We start from the raw sequence: 16,837 nt of genomic DNA on the forward strand, positions 1-16,837 counted from the left end.
CCAGACATACATCTCTTTGCCTCCCACAAAAATCACCAATTGGCAAAGTTCTGCTCAAGGACTTTTCATCCACAGGCCTGGAGAGTGGACGCACTCTTTCAGTTGGATAGCAGTGACAGTTTATGCCTTTCCACCTCTTCCTCTGCTGCGCAAAGTTCTGTTAAAAACCAGAGCAGACAGACCAAAGATGATTCTCATTGCTCCAGACTGGCCAAGACAACACTGGTACCCACTCCTGAGGAGCCTGATGCATTCCCCACCATGGACCCTACCTCTAATGCCACCTCTTCTGACTCAGCACAGCTTCAAAACTCTTCACAGTCAGCTGAAAACACTCAACCTGGCCGCATGGAAGATTCCTTAACTTCACAACAGACCCTACTCTCCAAGGAGAGGTGCAGGATGTCATTTTGGAGGCCAGAAGGCCTTATACTAGAAAAGCTTACTCCACAAAATAGAAACGGTTTTGTGCCTGGAATGAGAAAAAGGGCCAGAATCCTGGAATACTGAATTTACCTCAAATATTACAGTATCTGGCTGAGATACTAAGCAGTGGACTTTCATTCTCCTCCATCAAAATTCATGCCTCAGCCATTTCTGCAGAATACAACACTGATCCTCCTTTATTCTCTCACCCCCTCTTAAGACAGTTCCTCAGAGGGGCTAAGAATATAAAACCCCCAAGGAAACAACCAGTACCTTCTTGGGACCTCAATTTCATTCTAGAAAAACTGACCTTGCCTCCTTTTGAGCCAGCTGCCTCAACAGAATTGCAATATTTGTCCTGGAAAACAGCCTTCCTTCTGGCTATCACCTCAGCTCGTAGGATATCGGAACTACAAGCCCTCATGGCTGCGCAGCCTTTCATAATTTTCCGTCAGGACAGAGTTTCCTTATGAGGGTCTCAAACATCTGTCCTATGCTGCCCGACTGAAAGAACTCCAGCTCTATTCAGTCGCTTACCGCTTGCTCAGAGGTGACCTTTGCCTAACATACAAGGCCATGTCAAACCCAGATTTGATGAATATGCTTCACCTCAAAAAATCTAGATCCGTCAGAGCCACAAGGGCGGGAGACTTAAACCTCGATACGGCTATTAATAGGACGTGCTAGAGGGATAGATTAATCACCCAAAGACTCCCTATGCTGTGGAATAAAATCCCGGTATATGTGAGGCAGAGCACCTCGCTGGCCTTGTTCAAGAGAAATCTTGACCAATGGATGGGAGATCGCAGATATACCCCAGGGATTACCTCAGTGTCACTGCTCAACAGAGGCACAGCAAAATAATGGGTATAGTTCCCCATACTAAAGGGGTGGCGTAAGCCACAAAACTATGGGCTAGGCTTGTAAATGCCCTCGGGCAGATAGCCTAGTATGAACCTATGAACCTATGAACCAATCCGTCCTTTATGCCAAAGGTGGTATCCAGGGTAGCTTTGAATCAGGATATTCACTTACCTACCTTTTACCCTAATCCTCAAAACAAAAGGGAGAGACTACTTCATTCCTTGGACATCCACAGACAGCTGCGTTATTATTTGGACAGAACAAAGCCTTTCAGAAAATCGGAACGACTCTTTGTGTCCTATGCTACAGGAGCTCAAGGGAAGCCAATTTCCAAACAGACTATCTCAAAATGGATAGCCCACTGCATACGCTTTTGTTACTCTTTTCATGGTAAAACTGTACCTGCAGGCATCAGATCTCACTCCACAAGGGCCACAGCTACCTCTGCAGCTTTCCTCAGAGGGGTTCCTACCAAAGATATTTTGGAAGCATCCACTTGGAGTTCTGTGCATACCTTCTCCAAGCACTATCACCTACCATTATACTCCAAAACTAGAGCAGGCTTTGCCACTGCAGTCTTGCAGGGCATCCTGGCTCCTCCTAGTTCCACCTAGTGCCTACCACCCCTTTTTTAGCTTTGGGATTCTACCCATCTGTTATGACTGCAGCTGTATGCACGATGAACATAGTACAGTTTTGTACCTACCATAAATGTAGATGTTCGAGTGCTAATACAGCTGCAGTCCAGGTTTCCCTCCCTCCTTCCCCTCTTGGGACAGGCCTATTGGCTAACACCTACTCATACAACCTGATCGGGGTACTCATTTATGGTGTATTTGCTTTCAACTACTGTTTTTTGATTATATTGCATATTATGGCTTAAATTTATGTATTGCCTTCCTTCTGGGGGCACCTGACATCTGGGGCAAGAAAATTGAAGAAAATGGCGTTGGCTGGTTCTTTTATACCCCTGTCGCACTGACGTCAGGGAAGAAGCGACAACCGACGCCGGACCTAGACTTTGGAATTCGGCCGACCAAGGACCCGCCTGACGGCAGGAAAACCCATCTGTTATGACTGCAGCTGTATTAGTACTCGAACATCTACATTTATGGTAGGTACAAAACTGTACTTTTCGATGGTGGGTAGAGGCCTGTCACCACAACAAGGGTTTGCCATTCAGTTTACCCACAGCCAGACAGACACTGACAACAGATGCATCAGATTATGCCTGGGGGGCCCATATGGCAGGAAAATGTATTCAGGGCACATGGCCTGCAAACCAGATGCATCTTCACATCAGTCAAAATGAGATGCTAGCTGTTCAAAATGCCCTGACAGCCTTTAAGGACCTGCTTCATCCAGGACAGCTACTGATAGAAAATACTACGGTCATGTGGTGCATTAACAAGCAGGGAGGTACACATTCCTACCCCCTCTGCAGACAGGCAATGACCTTATGAGACACAGCATTGACTTAACAAGTTCACCTGCAAGCACAATTCCTGCCAGGAAAAACAAATACTCTGGCAGACAAACTAAGCAGAAACCTCATGGATCCCCACGAATGGAAACTGGATCCACAAGTCTTCACCATGACAACAAGGAAATGGGGATGCTCAGACATAGATCTATTTGCCTCCCCTCACAACTGCCAATTGCAGAGATTTTGCACAAGGATTTATCAAAAGCGAGCATGGAAAGTGGACGCCCTATCCTTCAGCTGGAAAAATTTAGCAGTATATGCCTTTCCTTCCAGCATACTCGTAAAGGTCAGACAAGAGAAGCCAAAAATGATACTGATTGCACCAGACTGGCCACGCCAGCACTGGTACCCAATCCTAAAGAGCTTGTCTCAAGGTCCAGCATGGATATTGCCTCAAACTTCTCACTTGCTGACCCAACAAAACAATCTGGTCCTGCACAGCCAACTCAGGACCTTAAAGCCATTCAGAATGCTCCTCTTTCAAAAGCTGATGTTAAGTTGTCAGTCTTGCCTTCATTCTTGCTGGATGGGTTCGGAGCCGATCCTCGGCTCCGACTCGGCACTTGCTTTAGCTCGAGAACTCCTTTTACCAGCTCGAAGCAACCCTATATCCCATGATGCAAGGCGGAACTACCCCAGATCTCGTTTGCCGCTTAGCGATAGAGGTCTCCTTTGCCAGCTGAGGTAAGTTTTTTCTTTGTGAAATAAGAAAAGATTAGTTAGGGGTTTATTTTTCCCTTTTAGTGTCAGTTTAGTCTGTAGTTAGTTACAGGCCCACCCTATTCCCTTGTTTTTAAACTTTTTATAATCTTTAATCTAAAGTTTTTAGTCAGGCTTAATTCCCCATTGGTTTTTCCCTTCCTGTGTGTTTGTGTAAGGGATTAATTTGTGTGTTTGTTGGGATTGTTTGTGTTTCCATCCTCCTAGGATGTCAAAAGAAGGCAAGGTCTCAGGCTTCAAGAAGTGTGACCAGTGCTGTCAGAAAATGTCTCTGACAGACGGTCACACTTCTTGTGTTTATTGCCTGGGGCCTTTGCACCTGCAGGACTCCTGTGCTTTGTGTCATGCTTTTAGCCAGAGAGTCCTGCAGGAAAGGAGGAATAAGCTCATCCTCCGAGGCTTACTTAAGCCAGAAGGTTCTCCTCCTAAATTAGGGTCAGGAAAACCTCCTAAGCCACCGAAGGCTCAGGCTACAGTGTCCAAGCCTCCTCCGGTAGCTCCAGCTCCGTCGGAGCCGACATCGGCTCCGGCTGGGGCCGATACATTTTCTGTTCAAGTAGTGGGTTCGGCGCCGACCGGCTCCGATACCCGGACTACTGTGGCCTTGTCGGCTCCGGCTGGAGCCGACACTTTATCCAGCATCGGAGCCGAGATATCCTCGGCTCCATCTGGAGTTCAAGGGACTTCGGCTCCGATGGCTTCGACCCGTAAGAGATCTCGGTCCCCTTCTATACTGAGTATCCACTGCCCGGGTCTCCTCTTTTGTCGGAGCAGAGCCATCGGAGCCGATCTTCGAGATCTTCCAGGCTGTCTGACCACGATTTAGAGAGGGTGGTAAGCAGGCTATTGAAGTCTCAGGCACTGGCCCAAATGCTCCATAGCCCGTCTCAACAGACTTCGGCTATAGCCCCAATCCTTGAACTTCCTCCTCCGACTCCTCACCGTAGTTCGGAGCCGGAGCTTCTCGGGACAGCGACTGTTTCGATGCCGGAGCCGATACATCCTTCGGCTCCGCCCTCGGCCCGATCTCCGCCTTGAGACCTTCCTTGGAGGGATGGGGTCGGGGGGTTTGCACTGTCGACTCCGGGGGGGCCAGTGGCAGCGGGCCCTTGTCCGACCCGCCTCCCTCTCGGGCTTCGCTTTGGTAAGCTCGGCGCCGACATCGGCCTCGGAGCCTTCTCTCTCTTTGGAGCCGGCCATTCCTGTTTCTTCGGAGCGGGTGTGTTCCGGCCTCCCGGGGAGAGGAGCCTTTGAGGTGATGAGTGTCCTGGCTTCTGAGCCTGGTCAACGGTCCATCCCTCTAGCTCCTCCCTCATCAGTGCCTGCAGACGCCTCTTGCTCTCAGGCCCAGGGATCCATCGCCCCAGGTTTCCCCACTGGGAATTTCCTCCTCTTCCGAGGTTTCTCCTGATCCTGCAGGGGAACCCCCTCGGAAGAGGACGTGTAAGAGGAAACACACAGACTCCCCTGAGTCTACTACATCTGATACCGACTTAGATGAGTCGGAGGGTTCCCCACGGTCCCCCTCTGAGGATGTCTCCTTTTCAGACATCCTTGAGCTCCTCAAACAGAGGGGGAATTTGCCCTCCATTGACCCCTCCGAGGATGAGTCGGTATACCTGGAGGCTTTTGGATCCCGACCCTCCACCTCCTGGGTGTCTCCGCCTTTCGACCCACTTATGCAGGTGGTGGCTCGGAAGGCGTGGGCGGCTCCAGATTCTGTGGAACCTGTCCCCAGAAGACCATCCAAATTCATTACGGCCCCTTCGGATAAACAGTTCCTTTCCAAGGGTGTCTCGGTGGATGCTATGGTGTTGGCGGCTGCCACTAAGAAGGAACTGGCGGATCCTTCAGTACCTGTCCATCCTCCTAATAAGGACTCTAGGACCATGGAAAGATATGGAAAGCGGATGTTTTCTTCAGTGACCTTTGCTATGCGTTCGCTGAATTATCTTTGTCACTTCACCAGGCTTCAACGAGATGTTCTCAAGGAACTGGGAGAAGTAGTCCAGGATCCTTCTGCTGCTGGGGCTCAAGAAAAGATTGCCTCGCAGCTTGCTATCCTGAATTCCATATCTAACTCCTCCATGCGGCTCATATCCTATGCGGCCGATGGAGCGAGCAGGGCCGCAGGCACAGGGGTTGCTCTTAGACGCCAAGCCTGGATGCGGCTTTGTAATTTTGCGGACCCCTTTAAGGCGTCCTTCACTAATACCCCCTTTGATGGTTCGGCTTTGTTCGGACCTCAGGTGAAGGATACCTTGACCAGGTGTGAGCAGGACGGTAAAACTCTTTCTGCCGTTGGAGTCCAGTTTTCCACTCCTTCTAGACCATACCCCAAGGGTCAGAAGGGGGGGAAGATGTGGTTCCGTAAAGCCCAAGGAGCTACACCGAACACGTGGTCAGTTTACCCCAGAGGCAGAGGGGTAACAATAATAGACGCCCTAGAAGCAGGGGGGGTCCTCAGAACCAGGGCAACAGGGAGTCTCTTCCTGAGAAGCCCTTTCAGCATCCCTGAGGTGTTGCCCGACTGTCCACCCTTGGAGGCAGTCGGGGGAAGGATTTCGCTGTACCCAGTAGCCTGGCAATCCCTATCTCAAGAGATGTGGGTACAGTCGATCATATCCGAGGGTTACAAAATCCCCTTCGAAAGGTTTCCCGTATCTCTACAATCCCTTCCAGACATCTCACCCGGTCAAAGGGATTTGGCAGAACAGGAGGTTTCAAAGCTCCTAGAAAAAAGGGCCGTCCAGACTGTGCCAGCAGACCAGGTAGGATCCGGCGTCTACTCCAGATTCTTTTTGGTCCCCAATAGGACGGGAGATTGGAGACCAATATTAGACCTGAGCAATCTGAACAGATTTGTCAAGAAGGCAAGATTCCGGATGGTCACGCTTCAGTCCATTCTGCCCTTTCTGGGCAAGGACAACTGGATGTGCTCTATAGACCTTCAGGATGCGTACTATCACATAAAGATTCACAGACGCTCCAGAAGGTTTCTCCGCTTTCGGCTAGGGGACCAGTCATTACCAATTCAGAGCCCTGCCCTTTGGCCTCACTTCAGCCCCCAGAGTGTTTACCAAATGCATGGCAGTGGTCACAGCTCATCTGAGACGTCGAGGATTCCAGGTGTTTCCCTATTTGGACGACTGGCTCCTCTCCGCCACCACCAAGTGTCAGCTTCTTCAGTCCAGAGACTACACTCTACAGCTTTGCAGGAGTTTGGGAATTTCAGTAAATTTCGAAAAATCTTCTCTGCTGCCTTGCCAATCTATCACCTTTATAGGCGCAGAATTAAACACCGTCAAAATGTTAGCCAGACTAACAGATCAAAGAATTCTGGACATCCAAAATTGCTCGGCTTCTTTTGCAAAGCAACAAGATCAAAGCCAGATTTATACTGAAGGTTCTAGGTCTTATGGCTGCGCCATTGTTCTTCTACCCCTGGCTCGCTTCCACATGCCTCTTCTGCAGTGGATGCTATTCACGCAGTGGTCGTACCACAGTCTCCCGATGAGGCACGAAGTCTTGGTAACACAGTCGTGCCGAGCTCATCTGAACTGGTGGATATCTTCCCCTCTTCTTCATCAGGGCCGACCTTTATTCCCTCCTCCAGTTGCCACAGTCACTACGGATGCCTCTCTGATCGGGTGGGGGCATTATCAGGGCAGGATGGTCCACGGACGTGGCAACCCATAGAATACCATCTGCACATAAATGTCCTGGAGATGAGAGCAGTGCTTTTAACGTTGCAAGCCCTCAACGACTTTCTTCCCACAGGGACTATTGCAGTACAGACGGACAACATGTCCGTAGTCTGGTACATCAACAAGCAGGCGGGACCAGGTCCTATCCGTTATGTCGAGAAGCTCTCAGACTTTGGCAGTGGGCGATCTCTTCTCAGCGGTTTCTGATAGCAACGCACATCCCCGGCAGGTCCAACCTATTAGCGGACAGGCTGAGCAGATCCATTCTGATGCCTCACGAGTGGTCTCTCAATCAATCTGTAGTGGATCAGATTTTTTCTGAAGTGGGGCACTCCTTGTTGCGATCTTTTGCTACTCCTCAAAACAACAAGTGCCCGATTTCTTCACTCTCTTTCCCTTCCAGGCCAACCTCTGAGAGACTCTCTAACCCAGGATTGGCCCCGGGGACTTCTTTACGCTTTTCCTCCTTTTCCCTTGATTCCACAAGTCATTCAGAAAGCCACCGTTTTGAGAGCCAAGTTGATCCTCATTGCCCCATATTGGCCTCGACAAATTTGGTTTCCGTCTCTGCATCGTCACCTTCTGGTGCAGCCCTGGCATCTGGACCCAGTTCCGGATCTCTTGATCCACCAATCGGGTCAGCAGCACCGGGCCATTCATTCTCTCAACCTCGCTGCTTGGTTGCTCCACTTCCTACCCTAGCCAGGCTACCGATGATTTCGGACTCAGTCAGAGACATTAGTCTCTTCCTTGAAGTCGTCCACTATGACTGTTTATGCTAGCAAGTGGCGACGTTTTTCTATTTGGGCGAATTCCAGAAATATTGACCCCTTTACTGCTCCCGTACATTCGGTTTTAGATTTCCTGGCGGAGGTTTTTCATTCAGGATCCTCGTCATCTACAGTCAAAGTACAACTGGCTGCTATTTCTAAGTATCATGTTGGCCTGCATGACAATAACATTATGTCTCATAGGTTATGCAAGGCCTTTCTGAGAGGAGTTTTCCTCCTAAAACCACCTATAAAGCATCCTCCTCCGCAATGGGATCTAAACTTAATGTTGGCATCCTTGATACTACCTCCCTTCGAACCGTCTGCTTCATGTTCTTTGAAGTTATTGACCTGGAAAACTATATTTTTACTGGCTCTCACTTCTGCAAGAAGGGTTTCCGAGATTCAAGCTCTCTGCATTCGTTCCCCTTATTTGGTTTTTCATAAGGACAGGGTATCATTAAGAACCAACCCTTCCTTTCTCCCCAAAGTCGTGTCTCAAACCAACATTAACCAATCTATAGACCTACCAGTCTTTTTCCCAAACTGTTCCGACAGAGCTGAACAGAAACTGCATTTTTTGGATGTCCATCGTCAGCTCAGGTACTATTTGCATAGAACTAAACAATTCAGAAAATCGGACCAATTATTTGTCTCCTATGCAGAAAACAGGATAGGTCTTCCAGTATCTAAAGTGACCTTATCCAGATGGTTGACTTCCACTATTTCCTATGTGTACTCTCTCAGGGGCAAACAGCTATCTTCTAAGCCAAAAGCACACTCAACCAGGAGTCTATCCACTTCTACAGCTTTTCAGGATAGGCTACCCATTGATACCATTTGTGCAGCAGCTACTTGGGCTACGCCCCATACCTTTGTCTCTCATTACAAGTTGGACTTGGCCTCCAGAGATAGGGCCAGTTTTGGTACCACAGTTCTCAAGAGTCTGTTCCATTGAGCCACCCGGGATAAAGGTGCTAGGGACGCGGTCCCATCCAGCAAGAATGAAGGCGAGATTGACAACTTAACATTTAGAAGTTATGTACCTACCATAACGCTCCATGTTAGTTGTCTTCTCGCCTTCTTTCTTGCGTCCCTCCCTCCTTCCCCCTGGCCTGGACAGATCTTGAAGAGTTCCTATTAGGTTGTTTCCTCCGGAGCCTTCATATGAGGACTTCTATTAGGAACTTGTGTTCCTAATTATGTTAGGATAGTCTTTAGCAGGGTAGATTAGCTACCAAACGAGATCTGAGGTAGTTCCGCCTTGCATCATGGGATATAGGGTTGCCTCGAGCTGGTAAAAGGAGTTCTCGAGCTAAAGCAAGTGCCGAGTCGGAGCCGAGGATCGGCTCCGAACCCATACAGCAAGAAAGAAGGCGAGAGAAGACAACTAACATGGAACGTTATTGTAGGTACATAACTTCTAATTATGGATGTTATTTTGGAGGCCAGGAGGCCCATTACCAGAAAATCTTATGCAGAGAAATGGAAAAGATTCTGTTATTGGAACAAGGCATTGACACGTGTGTACCGAATATCCCTCAGATTTTACAAAACCTAACTGAGATGCTGAACAAAGGCCTTTCTTTCTCATCAATTAATATTCATGCCTCTGCCATTTCAGCCCATTCCAATACGGAACCACCTATCTCTTCTCATTCTTTAATAAGGCAAGTACCTCAGAGGGGCCAAAAACATTAGGCCTCCAAGGAGAGCACCAATTCCGGCCTGGGACCTCAATTATGTTTTGGAAAAACTGACACTGCCTCTTTTTGAGCCAGCCTCAACAACGGATATAAAATTCTTATCCTGGAAAACAGCTCTGCTCCTAGCAATAACCTCTGCAAGACTAGTCTCGAAGTTACAAGCACTCATGGCTGTGGAACCTTTATCATTTTTCATCCAGACAGGGTTTCTCTGAGGACAAACCCAACATTTATGCCTAAGGTGGTGTCCAGTGTGGCCCTCAACCAAACCATTCACTTGCCTACCTTTTATCCAAATCCACAGAACAAGGGTGAGAAAATTCTGCGTTCTTTGGACATACACAGGCAGTTACGCTTCTACTTGGACAGAACTAAAGCTTTCAGAAAGACTGAGCAACTTTTAGTGTCATATTCTGCAGGATCACAAGGAAAGGCTATCAATACAGACCTCATTACAGACTGTTTCTAAATTGATAGGCCATTGCATCCGTTTCTGCTATTTTCAGCATGGCAAATTAGTGCCTAAGGGCATTAGGCCGCATTCTTCCAGAGCAGCAGCCTTCCTCAGAGGAGTACCAACCAAAGATATCTTAGAGGCTGCAACTTGGAGTTCAGTGCACACTTTCACAAAGCACTACCACTTACCTCTTTACTCTAAATCCAGAGCAGGCTTTGCCACTGTAGTTCTGCAGGGCCTCATAGCCCCTCCTAATCCTATTTAGTCCAGCCACCCATCCTCAGCTTTGGGATTCAACCCAAGAGTAATGACTGCAACAGTGAAACACAATGAACATAGTACAGTTGTGTACCTACCAAAAATGTAGATGGTAGAGTGTATTCACTGTTGCAGTCCAGGTTACCCACCCACCATCCCCCTTTTCTTTGCTGGGACTTACCTGCACTTCTCTGTGCTATACAACCTATGTGGTGTATTTGCTTGTAGATGAAGCAAATGTTATTTTTGTGCATGCATATTTATTGGCATATTTTTTCAGCCTACCAATTTGGAGGCACCTGACATTTGGGGCAAGAAAAACTGAAGAAAATGGTGTCGGCTGCTTCTTTTATACCCCTGCCGCACTGATGTCAGGGAAGAGGCGGCAGCAACCGACGCCGGACCTAGACTTAGGAATTCTGTCCGACTGAGGGTAGCCTGCCAGCAGGATAACCCAAGAGTAATGACTGCAACAGTGATTACACTCTAACATCTACATTTATGGTAGGTACACAACTGTACTTTTTTACTACAGAATCTTCCTAGTCCGAAGAAAGGATTACCCATGGAGACCCATCTTAGACTTGTCCCTTCTAAACCCTTTTCTGCATGTACCCAACTTCTGGATGCTATCACTCCAAACCCTTCTTCCACCCTTGGCTCCCAGACCATTCCTGGCCACCCTAGACCTGAAAGATGCATATCTTCACATTCCTATCCATTCCATCAATTCTATTGAAAATACCTGCGTTTTGCCATGCAGTCCTTGCAGTATCAGTTTACTGCCTTGCCCTTTGGCTTGTCCACAGCACCATGAGTATTTATTTACAAAATGCCTAGGCCCCGTAGTGGCCTTTTGCAGGTCGAGGGGCATTCAAATCTTCCCATACTTGGACGACCTCATTAAGGCAGATCAACCAAAACCCCCTGTTAAATCACCTTCAATTCACCATTTCCCCACTTGAAGGGCTAGGTTTCACAATCAACCAACTCAAATCTTCCCTTACTCCTACCCAAGATCATATTTTCCTGGGCTGCAGAATAAGGACAGTTCTGATGGTCTTTCTTCCCCCAGACAAGGTCATATCATTGGCCACTTACTTCCAAGAACTACTCCTGACCAACTTCATCTCAGCCAAGGAAGTTCCTTCATCTCCTGGGTCTCAATGCTGCCACGCTCCCCATGCTACCCCAAACCAGGTTACATGTGAGGAAGTTTCCGTGGTTCCTGAAGAATGCTTGGTCTGAACACGGTCATCCACTAGAGTTTTAGGTCCCATTCGTTCCCTGCCTCAAGAAGGAAATCCAGTGGTGGATCCAGCAAATTCATGTTAATCCAGGACTACCATTACAACGTCTCCCAGCAGCTCAACAGATGTACAAGGATGCATCAGATCTCAGATGGGGTGACTATGAATGGACTGAAGGTTCAAAGGCAATGGGACACTTGCCTTCGGGAAAAACACATCAGTGTCAGGGAGATGACTGGTCTTATCCTAGCTCTGAAAGCATTCTACCCCTTATCCATCCAGGACCATCCAAATTTTTACAGACAACACCACAGTCCTGTGGTACATCAACAAGGAAGGGGGGACAAAATCCTACATGCTTTGCAGGCTAGCCATCCAAGCTTGGGAAATGGCTACCCTCTCCATAGTGACACTGCAGGCAGTTTACATCCCCTCAGAAACCAATGTTCAGGCATATTCCTTCAGCAGATCATTAACACAGAACCACGAATGGATGTTGCACAGAGATGTCTCCCTGGACATTGTCCACTGGTGGGGAACACCACAAACAGATCTGTTGACTCCCCTCTGAACAGACAACTACAGTTATTCTGCACAATTGCCCCCTGCCCAGTAGCTTGGTGAGTGGATGCCTTCACAATCTTCTGGAAGGGGATGTTTCTTTGTGTTGCCCCCCTTACCTCTCATACAGAAAGTCCTGCTGAAGATTCAACAGGACAAACCCAAAATCTTGTTGGTGACCCTTTCTAGCCAAGGCATCACTGGTTCCCCCCTACTTTTTTTACTAGCCAGGGGCAATCACCGCAAGTTACCTCACAATGTGGATCTCATCACACACAGCAAAAGGGATCCCTCATCCATCCACATTTACAGACTCTCAGACTATCCCTGTGGGTGATAAATTTTTCATCTCTTTCAGACACTTTTATTCAGAGGACGTGCTTTCTGTCCTGCAGCATGCCAGGAAACCCACTACTAAGAGATCCTACTTATCCAAATGGAAAAGTTTCTCCATTTGGTGTCTACACCGGCAACTAGATCCCCTTTCGGGCAGATGTGCCTCTAGTTTTGTTTTATCTGTGTGAACTACTTAAGTCAGAACTTACATATTCCTCACTGAAAGTCCATTGATCAGCTGTCTCTGCTTGTTTACCTCTCAGCTGACCATTATTATCCAGATTAGAGGTAAAGCTTTTTCTTAACAGGGTCCTACACAACAGATCATCAAGGAAACCCATCCCTCCTACTTCGGATCTGAATTTTTGTCTAGCAAAACTCACAACTGCTCCCTTTGAACCAGCAGCCTCAGCCACCTTAAAGATGTGCACTTGGAAAACAGTGCTTCTTGTAGCCTTGGCTTCAACCAGAAGGGTCTTAGAGTTACAAGCACTCATGGTCAGCCCACCCTACTTAGAATTTCACAAGGATAGGGTCTCTCTTCGCAGCAACTCCTCCTTTGTGCCTAAAATGGTCAATGAACTGTCACTTAATCAGTCTGTCCGTTTACCTACTTTCTTTCCCTTTCATCAGAATGACAGTGAGAGTGCTCCATTCCCTGGATGTTTACAGACAACTTGGATTCTACCTAGACAAACCAACGTCCTACACAACAGATCATCAAGGAAACCCATCCCTCCTACTTCGGATCTGAATTTTTGTCTAGCAAAACTCACAACTGCTCCCTTTGAACCAGCAGCCTCAGCCACCTTAAAGATGTGCACTTGGAAAACAGTGCTTCTTGTAGCCTTGGCTTCAACCAGAAGGGTCTTAGAGTTACAAGCACTCATGGTCAGCCCACCCTACTTAGAATTTCACAAGGATAGGGTCTCTCTTCGCAGCAACTCCTCCTTTGTGCCTAAAATGGTCAATGAACTGTCACTTAATCAGTCTGTCCGTTTACCTACTTTCTTTCCCTTTCATCAGAATGACAGTAAGAGTGCTCCATTCCCTGGATGTTTACAGACAACTTGGATTCTACCTAGACAAGACCAAGCACATCAGCTGTTTGTATCCTTTCATCCAAGGCTCTGGGAAAAGTAGTCTCCAAGTAAACAGTTTCTTCTGGGATTGCCAACACAGTATCCGTCTGTCCTTCAAGAATGCAACTGCAGTCATAACATATGGGTTGTCCTGCCTTAGGCAGCCCTCGGTCGGCCGGATTCCAAAGTCTGGGTCCGACGTCGGCTGATGTCGCATTTCTCTCCGACGTCAGAGCGGCTGGAGTACATAAGCATCAGCCGACACCATTTTCTTCAGTCTTTCTTGCCGCGCGGTGCCCGAAGCAGAAGCAGTTCGCAAGTGCCGGTCGGTCAGCTCGTGTATTCTTTGAATCCGAAGTCATCAAAAAAGCTAAGTACCCCGTTGGGGACCTTTCTTGCCTCAGCCGATGTCAGAAATTACTGAAAAAGTTAACAATTGTCTGTCTTGTGGTAAACAAATACCTCATAAGGATTTCCACTCTTACGGTCTTCCTTGCCTTGGCCCAGACCACGACGTCTCGGCCTGTGTCGCCTGTGCTCGCTTCAATAAGCTCACTCTTAGGCGCCGGGCGGAGTTTGCTGAAGACTTTTTTGGCGATAAATTTGCTTATACAATGCCGTCGGAACTTCCGTCATCGCAGACTCCTAAGAAACGAAAAGACTGGGACCGACATCCTTGGCCCGCGTCTTCCACCGACTCCACGACAAAACCTACCGCGAGTACTCCTGTTCCCCCTGGGACGGTTATTTCACCGCTCCGAACTGAAGACACCGCTTTACCGATACCTCCGGTACCGGAGACCACACCGACGCCAGTTATAGATTTTCCTCCGGATACTGAAACCGAGGAAATGCCCGAGACCATTGCTGTAGATAAGGTCACTCCTGCACGTGGAGCTGCTAGGCCTCCTATGGCCATGTCTATTGAGGCCTACACACGTGCTAAGGCAGCCAGCAAGACCAAGCATCTTACTGTTAAGGCCTTACCTCAGCCTACTCCTGAAACACAAATCATGACTATGGCCGCAGACTTAATTTCCATGATTAGAGGTTCACAGGCCCATCCTGAGAGAGGATCCCAGCCTCCTCCTGATAAGAGGCCCCGGGTTGAACCCTCTGACCCTATCCCTTCAGATGAAGATTCTGAGGACTCTGTTCATTCCGATGGCCAGGAAGAGCCCTTCCAGACCTATGAGGACTCGGATGCAGAGGATTCCATCCCCTCGGCCTCCCCTCCTGAGGATATTTGTTTTGGGGAAGTTCTGCATACCATGAGGGAACATTTTAAGTGGCAAGGCCAGGAATATTCTGATTCCAGAAAGCGCCTTCGAACCTTCCTTAAAAAACCCCAATACAGGCCCCTGGCTATACCTGCTGTGCTTGATGTTTTGGATGACCTATACTCTGACTCCAGTGTTACCCCGGATACTCTTCCTCCTGCCCCAGCCAAGCCAGACAGATATTATAGGGTCCCAGAAACACATTCTCATTTCTTTAGGGCCCATGCTGTTGATTTAGAAACTATTTCTCAGGGACCTAAAGGGGTTTCAGCATCCACCTCCAAAAATCCCTTGCCTTCCAACAGGGAAGCTAGGTCATTAGAGAGATGGGGGAAAAAGGTCTACACCTCCACTACTTTATCTATGAGAGCTCTGAATTGCCTCTTTCATATGTTTCAATATCAGGATTACCTGTTAGATGATTTACAGAAAACATTGGCCTCTCCTGAACCTTTAGACAGGAAGTCTTTGCAGGAAGCTGTACATAATTCTCAGCAAGTCAGCAATCACTTTCTGCAGTGTGGATATGATGCATTGGAAGCTTCATGTAGGGCAGCTATGACAGGGCGGTCATTCAGACATGCATGGTTAAAAGAACAACCTCTACCAGATCATGTTAAGGCAAAACTTCTTGATGCACCTTTGGAAAAGAACAAGCTTTTTGGTATTAATGCTAAAGATGTGTTAAAGTCCATCGAGGAAAAAGCAAAATCAGTTCAGACGGTCAAAGATTTCCTCCAGGTTCAGCCACCCAGATTCAGCAGGAATTGGCCTTCTAAAAACTGGTCCTTTCCTAATCCTGAAAGATTTCAAAGGGGTAAAAACAGGCGTGGCCGAGGAAGACGACAATACAGAGGTTCTTACAGGGGACGACAATGGCAATCAGCAAACCAAAGAAGTGACACAGGGGTCTCCCCTGCCCCACAGGGACAATCTCAATGACTTTCCTCTACTTCCGCTGACCAAGGAGCAAATAGAAGCTCCCTTGGGCGGAAAATTATCTCTGTTTTCAGACAATTGGCACAGATTGACAAAGGACAAATGGATTTTGGACATTATAGACCAAGGTTACAGGTTCCACTTTCATACCTTACCAAGAAAACAAGGCATGCCAAACCTACCACAAAACCAGAGGGCAGAGGCTATCAAGCAAATTTCTCTGCTTGCTCAAATCAAAGCAATAGAAAGAGTTCCACAACAAGAACAAGGCCAGGGGTTTTACTCAAGACTGTTCCTTGTTCCAAGAAAAGAAACTCAATGGAGACCAATACTGGATTTGTCCGCATTAAACACTTTTCTCATAGTACCAAAGTTCAAAATGCTGAGACTACAGCAACTCCTTCCCATGATGGGCAAGGGGTCTTGGCTGATTACTCTGGACCTCAAGGAGACATACCTGCATGTCCCTATCAGACACAGCTGCAGAAGATACCTCAGATTTCTTGCAGGGCCAGAGCATTATCAATTCTCAGCATTGCCATTTGGCTTATCTACTGCGCCCAGAGTATTTACAAAATGCCTGGCTTCAGTAATTGCTCATTGCAGGCTCCAGGGGATCCAAATTTACCCATACCTGGACGACTGCCTCATACAAGCGGACGACAAATTGATTTTGACAAAAAACTCGAACTATGTCATACAATTGCTACAGGCTCTGGGATACACAGTCAACTTCCAAAAGTCAAGACTTCAGCCATCTCAGCAAATAACCTTCTTAGGAGCCAATCTAGACACAGCCTCTCAAATGGCTTACCTGACAGAAGACAAGCAAGAGAGGTTAACTCATTATTTCAAAGGTTTGGCAAAACTCACCCAGATGACTGCCCGGGGATTCCTACAGGCCCTGGGTTACATGGCATCCTGCATTCTCCTGGTTCCATTAGCAAGACTACACATGAGAAAGCTTCAATGGTACCTAAAAAGCCTATGGTCTC

General features: G+C 47.8%; 1 protein-coding gene across 1 annotated transcript in view; it reads left to right on the forward strand.

Moving 5' to 3' along the window:
• Positions 1–16,837, forward strand: part of NCBP1 (nuclear cap binding protein subunit 1) — a 2,903,332-nt gene that overhangs the window by 869,428 nt on the left and 2,017,067 nt on the right. The gene's annotated exons all lie outside the window — the stretch shown is intronic.

Source organism: Protopterus annectens, chromosome 2.part0 (assembly GCF_019279795.1).
Source record: "Protopterus annectens isolate FY-2018-M chromosome 2.part0, PAN1.0, whole genome shotgun sequence".
Lineage (NCBI taxonomy): Eukaryota > Metazoa > Chordata > Ceratodontiformes > Protopteridae > Protopterus > Protopterus annectens.